Source organism: Leiobunum rupestre, chromosome 2 (assembly GCF_980474605.1).
Source record: "Leiobunum rupestre chromosome 2, qqLeiRupe1.1.hap1, whole genome shotgun sequence".
NCBI lineage: Eukaryota > Metazoa > Arthropoda > Arachnida > Opiliones > Sclerosomatidae > Leiobunum > Leiobunum rupestre.
The window spans coordinates 18,591,308-18,600,560 of record NC_143385.1 but is presented as its reverse complement, the minus strand read 5'-3'; positions in this window follow the sequence as shown (position 1 = coordinate 18,600,560).

The following is a 9,253-nucleotide window of genomic DNA, read 5'->3' as shown; positions in this document are numbered from 1 at the left end:
AAATAGTTCAGTAAAAGGTCGTTATCGTAACTCATGCAGTTTTAAAAGTGAGTGTTTGCCAGCTTAATAAATTTAATCTGATCCTTTTAAAATTTTTGTTAAAAGGTAATCAGCGCAACCTCCCCTGACAAGGGTGTTGAAAGTCAGCTTTAATCTTACTAAGCTGAGGTAAAGTAGGTTGAAACATTTCACAGATTTCAGTCTTTGAAAAGACATATTATACCAAAGAGCTATCTTCTGATTACTCTAACTGCCCTTGCCACGAATACTCGGTAATAGAGGTTTGAGTCCAGAATGATGCCTTAGTCTTTTCAAGTGTCAGTGTAAGCTACTGATTCGATATTCATTTGGTAGTTAATATGGTTTGAAAAACACTTCAAGCCTTTTTTAATTGCGAATAAATACTTTTTAAGTTTCTTTATTTTAATTTGGCAGAAATTAATCCGAGTTTTTACCATTAAACATAATAAGAAAACACTATTTAAGACCCTAGGAAAGGCAGGTTTTAAAAACACGTTGAAAAATCTTTTAAATTGTTAATATCACTTTTAATTTGAATTTCTAACTTTTAAACAGTTTTTATCAGATTTAAATTGTATTTATAAATTCAAAACTGTTTTCATCATTTTATTACTGTTTAAAACGGTTTTTAATTTAAAATATATTTTATTAATATAGTTTTTATTTAAATTTATTCAAAAATGAAGTTAAGGAAATGTGAATGATTTAAAAATTTTTTTTAAATATTCTGTGATTTTTTCTCCAAACTGATATGAAAAATAATATTTTCCTTTTTAAGAATTTCGTTGGGAAAATAACCTAAATCATAAGCGGGCCTATTTAAGCTTTAGCTCCAGTTTTCAACAATATTTTAAACTGCTTTATTAATGTAGAGTTGTCTCACTAAAAAGTGTGCCTTTCGCATTTGTCACTTGTATCGGTTATGTTACCTAAAATTAAATTTAATTGATTGAACCATGTTATTTGGATTTCTTTGAGTTTCAAGAAACAATTTTTAAATGAGCGCATTAGTTCCAATAAATCCCCCCATAAATTTGTTGCTCTTTTTGGAATTTTAGTTTTCATTCGCTATTCTAGACAGCTAGATAAAATATTGCAGAATTAAATGAGAATGTGTTTCGATTGGAATGAGCAGATTCTAAACTTAACTTACATGCTGAAAAATGCGTTTTTGAACTCCTCGTCGATTCCTCTGCGCACCATAAAGTGGTACAATTCTCCAATTACTTCTTCCTTCGAAAGGTGTCTTTGAGGAGTTTGTTCATGGCAACTCTCGAAAACCAAAACTTCGAGCTTTGAGGTTTTTTCCGGCTTAATAAATACAGCGGATCCTTTCCTTACTGATTGATTGATTTCATCCCACGGCATTTCCTCCAGAGATTGTATTCCGTTGCTTTGAACCATTTGTGCGTAAACATTTTGCTGAGTTTCCAATTTACTATTCTTAACGATGTATAATAAAACCAATGTCATCAAGATATAAGAAACACAATCGACACTAGGTAAAAGCACTTAGCCTGTGAATGTTTCCTTCTAACACCTCTGTGTAAAAAGTAGTGGATGAATTAGCAATTTATTAATTAAGATAATCAGATAGATGCTTGAATTTTACCATTAAGTGCATGCAAGCCAATTTCGAAATACGAATTTCTAATAATACCAAGAAAATGTTTTATGACGTTAAAAATTACTTTAAAAGGCATTGAGCGCTCAAGTTCGAAAAATATTGCTTATTATTATAAAATTGATATAACGATTCAATAATTAATTATATTTTGTTTATGTTATAATTTTTAATTTGATTGACGACAGATAAATAATGAAAGAAAATAAGGAACCATATTAGGACTCTGATGATGAACTGTTGTTACTACAACATATAAATAAATTATTTAAAAAAAATGGAATGACAACTGCAAGTGGATTATACAAACAAACCATAATAAGATAGAACCAATATATTACAATGAGATATAAAATTGTAGTTACATAGTCGCGAGCCCCAGATCCAATGGCCCTACAGAGTACCATTTATATATGGTATAAAAGTGCATGGTTAGACCCTTTTATTTACATACAGGGTGTTTTTTTCCTGAAAAAATGATTGTGTTCAAAAACTGTTTTCTAGAAAGTTGAAATTTGTACTGTGTACATTATACGTGCCGGGGCACACTTTCCATTGGGAGAGTAGTGTAACTTAATGAAAACAGAAATTTGTAAATTTGGTTTTTAATGCAATAAACGCCGGTGAAAAATCGAGGAGACAATGGCGAAGAAGGTATTACACGATTTAATTTCGTTGTATAAAAAATGCGAATTTTTTTAAAAAACTAAGAGACATTTTATTTATCTACTTACAAACCAAATTTATAAGTACGTTTCGAAAATACCACCTTCGGCTGCGATGCAGGCTTCAGCGCGAACAATCATATTGTCGAAGGCGGCTTTAATCATTTCCGGGGTAACTTCCCGGCCAGCGCTTACAATTCGTTGACGCAGCTCTTCAAGGGTCTCAACCGGAGTCGCGTACACCTTGTCCCTGACGAAACCCCAAAGAAAGAAATCCAACGGAGTCAGATCGGGCGACCTTGCTGGCCAGTGTACGGAACCGTATCTCCCTAACCATCGTTATGGAAATTCGTTGTTTAAGTAATCTCTCACGGCACTGTGGTAAAGAGGCGGGGCACCGTCTTGCTGAAACCACAGTCTTGCTCGTTGCGCCAACGGCAGTTTGCCAAGTTGTTGTTCTAGCTCATTTCTCAAGAAATCAAAATAACTCTGGCCATTTAGATTTTGCGGTAAGAATACTGGACCAATTAACCGGTTTCCAACAAGACCAATCCAAACATTCATGCGCCAAAATTGAAATTGCTGATGGTGTTCATATCCCCAGTGTGGATTTGTGTCTTCCCAAACATGATTATTTTGGTGATTGTAAGGGCCGTCTCTTGCAAACGAGGATTCACCCGAGAATATCATGTTGCGGAGGAATTATGGGTCGTCGTGCACGGAATTTAGCAGCCAGTTGCCAAAATCGTGCCGTTGTTGGCGTCTCCATCTGGCACATTGGCCAGCAATGTCGCCAGATCTTACGTAACTTAAATCACCATTAATAATTTAATTAATTAATTTAATTTATTCGCCATTGTCTCCTCGATTTTGCAGCGGTGTTTATTGCATTAAACACCAGATTAACAAATTTCTGTTTTCATTAAGTTACACTACTCTCTATGGAATTCAAAAAAGTTATTTTAGCTTGCCCAACTTGTCACTTTTTTAAGTCGTATTTTGTCATTGAAAAAGAAGTTTTTTTTGGGTGGGCCAACGCTATTTGCACATTTTCGGTGACGCTCTACAATTTTCTCATTGACAATTTTCTTATAGCACCTAGCGGTTAAAATTTAAATTTTCAAAAAACGTTAAAATATTTTTAGATTTAGATGTAGTTTAGGTAAAAAGTGTCCCCCGGCAATTATAATGTACAGTAAAAATTTCAAATTTCTAGAAAACATAGTTTTAGAAAATAAAAAACTCTTTTTCAAGAAAAAAACACCCTGTATATAATAGGTCATAGAGATTGTTTACAAGTCGTTAAATATACAACCACAGTTATAAAAGAAGTTAAAATGACAAGTAATCAAACTAACAAGGTCAGTCACACGTGGCGCGAAGCTGATAAACCTTTTATAATAACTGACTAATGAACCATATTCTTCATATCGGGACATTTTGTTTAAATCCGCTACCTAAAGGTTAAAACAATTGCCGTGAACGTTAGTAACAGGTCATTGATCTATAAACGTATTTAAAACTTAACTAGTTTTCTTCCTGCCCTTGGCTTCACTTAATTTCCAAATATAAAAATTCGGTGAGGCCCTAAATAATATTTCCTCATCGGGCAGAGCTATTCTACGTGTTTTGCCAAATAAAAATCAGAGGTAAACTTTGCCAAATTTTTGGACAAAGAATTAAGGTAAAGACTCACCTCGAAATAATAATGCACTTTTGCATTTTTGTAAGTAAATACCCATAAATCTGGTTTGAGCAACAGGTCCTCCAACGTGTCGTAATATTTCACTGACTTGGGTAAAGTAATAAATGAAAAAAGTATGCTGAGGAAACCCGATGAAATCACAAAGAACGACAATATCCAAATGGCCCAATAAGCAAAACGGCGATACCACGCTACGGCATTTAGAGCATAGCCTAAAAATTAAGAAAATACAGTGGTACATGGGTATGTTTTTAGGTGGTGAAGTAGGCTTTTAGTTTCTCAATGAAACCTTGGATTAATAAAATAACCTTCGCTTACGGGATATCACATTCTAAAACGGGACGCATAAGCTGAGAAGTCGGTGGCAACTTAGCGGGCGAGATGGCATTTTTTGGGAAAACGGTAAATCATAGGGTACAAGGCTAAGCTAGGGAATACACTGTAAAAGGTTAGCAGCGTGCTTATCCACAATGTAAAAGTGATTCTAGGGTGAACCTGGTATGTTAGGTGTCATATTTGTTATTTTACCAAAGCCAATAAGAACTCCTGAAATTTGGCTTTGGTCCCATTCGACCGAAATCCCATTCGTTCGAAAACGATTTAACATTGAGTCCCAATCGATCGAAAATACTCCAATTGTGCGGTTTGCAGCCCAATTTTGCACGTTTATATTATTTTGTATAGTACATCAAATTTCGTTTTTATGAGACGTTTTTTAAATAGGTTTACTTCTTATATAAATAAGTGTTGATAGTCTTATTGGAAAAAAATCGAATGAAGAAGTCGCGTTAGCCTTACTCGACGCAATTGCTACAAACTTAACCATTCACATTAAAAAAATGAAATTGTTCGAATTATTGTATTCTTGATATAAATAAAAAGTTCAAAGCATAAATATATTTATAAAATCGCGCCACCCTAGGGAAGTGAGAGACTAACCTAACCTAACTTAACCTTACCGTTAGTACACCTGTAGCAATTTTGTTTAGGTATAACATTTTTTGCGTACCCTGCTATATCTCTGGGCAGAAGTAAAAAACCAAACAAAAGGTCCCAATGAACCGAATACGCCTTTTGGGCTATATTTCGGAAACATATTGAATTCGATCGAATGGGATTTCGATCGAATGGGAATATACCGAAATTTGCATTAAGTGCTTCACACGGTTGAGGGCGGTAATTTACTTTTACAAATATTACGAAAGAAATGTATCCATGCTCTCAACATCTTTTTGGGGGACAATTCAGTGCCAGCCCGAGGCAAGTTTTTGGATGGAGCGAGATCCGATTTTGGCGCCCCCCTTGCTTGCCCCTAATATAAAAATATTTTTCCCTTTATTTTTCTTTACCACTGAGGTGCACCCTGACACTTGGCGCCTGGAGCGGCCGCTCCGTTCGCCCTATGGAAGGGCCGGACCTGGGGGAAATGGTCCTTCTAAAGAATACCCTAATCCAGTTCATCAGGTAATATAAATTTTATTTACTAAAATTTAATAGAAACATAATCATTAAAATGTAGTAATAAATATTGACTTACTTTCTCCAAAATAATAAATTTTGATCATTCTACAATTTAAAAAAAGAACTCGCGCTTTTCACGCGTAATTGTTTGTCCCACCAAATCGGTCAAGCCGGTAGATGGCGCGCTAAATGCATATCAGCCAAAAAAGGAGTGCGATATCCAGTAAGCGAAAATTATATATTTATACAAGGTGAAACGATAGCACTGTCTCGCGGTGCTTGCTTTCTCCAAAAACTAATCATGGAAACTTAAGTTAATTTTACTATAATAGTATTTTTAAGACTATAACGAAAGCTGAAATGCTTTAGTACACGAAACCAAACTGAAATATTAAATTTAATTACTTGTTTTGTAAACTAACATATTATGAAGAAAAAGCAGAATTTTTATTTTAGAATAGCGGGTACTATATTTTGCCTGTTCACCCGCAAACTCTCAAGCATTTTCGTCGAAAGTGTAAATCAAATTGCTTCGTTTTTTCGAACTCTAGTCTTAAACTGCGCTCACCTGTAACAAATTTGATGATAAACTACGGTTCAGACTCTTATTTTAAAAAAAATATATCTTATCCGTTGACAAAACAATTAAGCGCAGTTCACATTATACAATTATTTGGGCCATTTAACTGTATCCAACTCATTCTAAACAAGAAAATTGTACAGTGTGAACAGACAAATTGTAACAATTGTTCCCACTTTTTATGTTCACACTATACAATTTTCTTGCTTACAATTAGTTGGATACATTTAAGTGGCCCACTTAACTGTAAAGTGTGAACTAGATTTAAAACTAATTCTGAAAAGTAATTATGGAAATGCTTAAAGGGCGGCAAAAAGGTTATAATGAAAGATTTCAAATTCACCATAAGAATCAAACTTACTAAGGGCAATTGAATTAAGTTATAACACTAACTGAGAAAAATGAAATAAAAATACACGCGAACAATAAAATAATACAATATTATACAAGAAAATGAATTGAGGTAACGTTGCACGTGTTCTTCGCGGGTGTGTTTCCCTTGCTTTAAGCTAGCTTTTCTTTAGCTTATATTTTAGTTAGCGATTATCTAGTGTATCTTTTCTCCGGCTTTCTCTCGATATAGGTGTCGACCCTGTGCGTTTGTTCTACGGTGATTGTTTTATCTCTTTTTAGTCTTACACGAGCCGTATAGGTTCTTAGTAAGACTCCTGGTCTCGCTCCGTTGTCCGGCGTCCGCCGCCGCCGCCGCCGTAGGCATGACACGGCACAGTAGAAATCATACTAAACTTAGAAGAATCCTCGCACGCGATTGCGAATAACATCCACGCGAGGAAATCGGCCTCTAGAAGTAACAATCAAAAGCTACAAGAATCTTCCTACTACACACAAGAGAGGACGCGGGAATCGTCACTACGTCTAGACTGGCGCTGGGGTAGAGCTGTACCGCGAAATGGCTGAGGATAGGACGCGGGAATCGTCACTACGTTTAGACCGGCGCTGGGGAATAGTAGTTTAATAAATATATGTGCACTCAAAAAAATCGTCGTGCTTATTTATTTTTGGCTTAGTTTAACTCACAAACTCGATACAGTAACCTCGTTTAAGACTATTATTTGGGTCACGTGACCCACTTGTTAATTTGATAAGCCAGCTCCTTATTTTGGTGTGTATCGGTCTGCTTCGGCTATTTGTGCGACGCGGCTATTTTCGAGACGTGTCCGTCCGATTACCTGTAACTGCCTTCGGTCTAGTGTTATCGTGCGATCTGGTCAATAATATATTACATATTCTGTGCATCTAAACTGCTGGTTATCATTCTGGTTAATAACCCCGCTACTGGCCAAAGCCCGTTGCTGCTACGATAATCTTAACCCATGCGTACCAGTGTTCACTAGTTCTGCCTCGCTCTATATGCCCATTGGTCCGGTCGTATATATTTTTCGCCACATTTCTTTTTGGCCCACACTCATGCCACATTGTTGTTTAAGGCATTTTATTATTATTGTACATAATTACATTTTCTTTTTAGTAATGGTTTCTGTGTTTTGTGGGTTGTACCAAAGATAATATAACTACATACCCTAGATTCGAAATCTCGGCGTTTCTCGATAGCCCGTTTTCTCGTGGGGCTTTTACTGAGTTCGCACCGGAAGTCAGAAAAATCGGGCTCCATAGCACGGTGATAAATAAGGAATTTCAATAGATAACCCAAAATTATATTACTTACTACTCTTGGTCTCTTTACTTGTTCGCGTTTTTACTCCTCACTCTCTAGACCATTGGCGGTTCTCGTGTTTTATATTACTCACCTTTAGTTTTCTTTCGTTAAGAATTTTTTTTAGAGCTACAGGTATGATCCATTATTGTTTTAAAACAAGATAACGCAAAAATATCTGGTATCTTGAAAACTGCAAGTAAAAAACCACGGCGCAACAACATTATTACATTTTTGTTTTAGTGATGGTTTCTGTGTTTTGTAATTGTTTTTGCTTTTTGGTTTTCCTTTTGGTGCATTACTAAATTGTTTTATTGGGCTGAACTCACGACCAATCTATTTTTTCGTGATAGTGTGTAGTAACTTTTACATTGTTCGCGCTGCATTCTTCCTAATTTCGCGTTTGGTGATGTCTTCGCAAGAATCACAACCTTCCTTAAGTCTTTGCGGTCAGTGTGACAGGTCGTTTAGAAGTTTGAATGGTCTTTATGGCCGTTCGTCCACGTGTTCGAGGCCCCTATCCACGCCTCAAGTCCATCCGCCTTCTACTTTATTGCCCGCGGAGGGTTGTTTAGATATCGTCCGTCTTCTAGTGAATTTAAAATCGTCTCGGTGTTTAATCCGCCGTATCCCGAAAAACGCTCGGTATATGGCTGCGATGGCCCTTTCCACAGTCATTTAAAAGTCACGTGGAAGGCTTTCCTATGTTTCCCCGCGGCCTGTTTTTAGGCGCCGATCGCCCACGTGGGCAGGACAGTTTCGTTAACTACTGCGGTCAAGGCGAGTATCCAACGATTCGAGGCGGACCTCGACTTCACCTTCGAGCCTATCGGGAATACGACGTCAAAGAAAAAGGGGCTCGCCAAACGGGATGTTGGCAAGATCGTCTAGGCGAAATCGCCGACGGCGATATCACCGGAGCTGGGCGTGTAATTTCCTCGGAGGTTTCTTTCGCGCCCAACGATTCTTCGACCTTGGAAATTCTCCAGAGCAAACATCCTTCGGGAGACGACCACCAAGACTTAAGTTACGAGCCCGATACCTGGCCCACCCTGCCGAATCTTAACGTCACTGACTCTAACGTCCGCAGCGCCATCATGGCCTTTCCGTCGGGTTCAGCAGGGGGTTCGGACGGTTTGATGCCGCAACATTTGAAGGATTTGATCGGTCCAGGAGCGGGTGCAGCTGGCGAAGGTTTGCTCAAATCCCTTACCAACCTTTGCAACCACATGCTCGCGGGTCAAGTTCCGCCCGAGCTCTGCCCTATCATATACGGCACCTCGTTATGTGCTCTCAAGAAAAAAGATGGCGGCGTTCGGCCTATAGCTGTAGGCTGTACAATTCGTCGCCTGGTTGCCAAGCTCGCCTGCTCCCACATCATGCCCACTTTGGGACCTTCGTTCCGTCCGATCCAGCAAGGGTTTGGAACCCGTGGTGGTGCCGAAGCCGCAGCCCACGCAGCGCGTCGGTATGTTAACCACCCTCACGCAGACCCAACGGTTCTTCTCAAAGTTGATTTCCT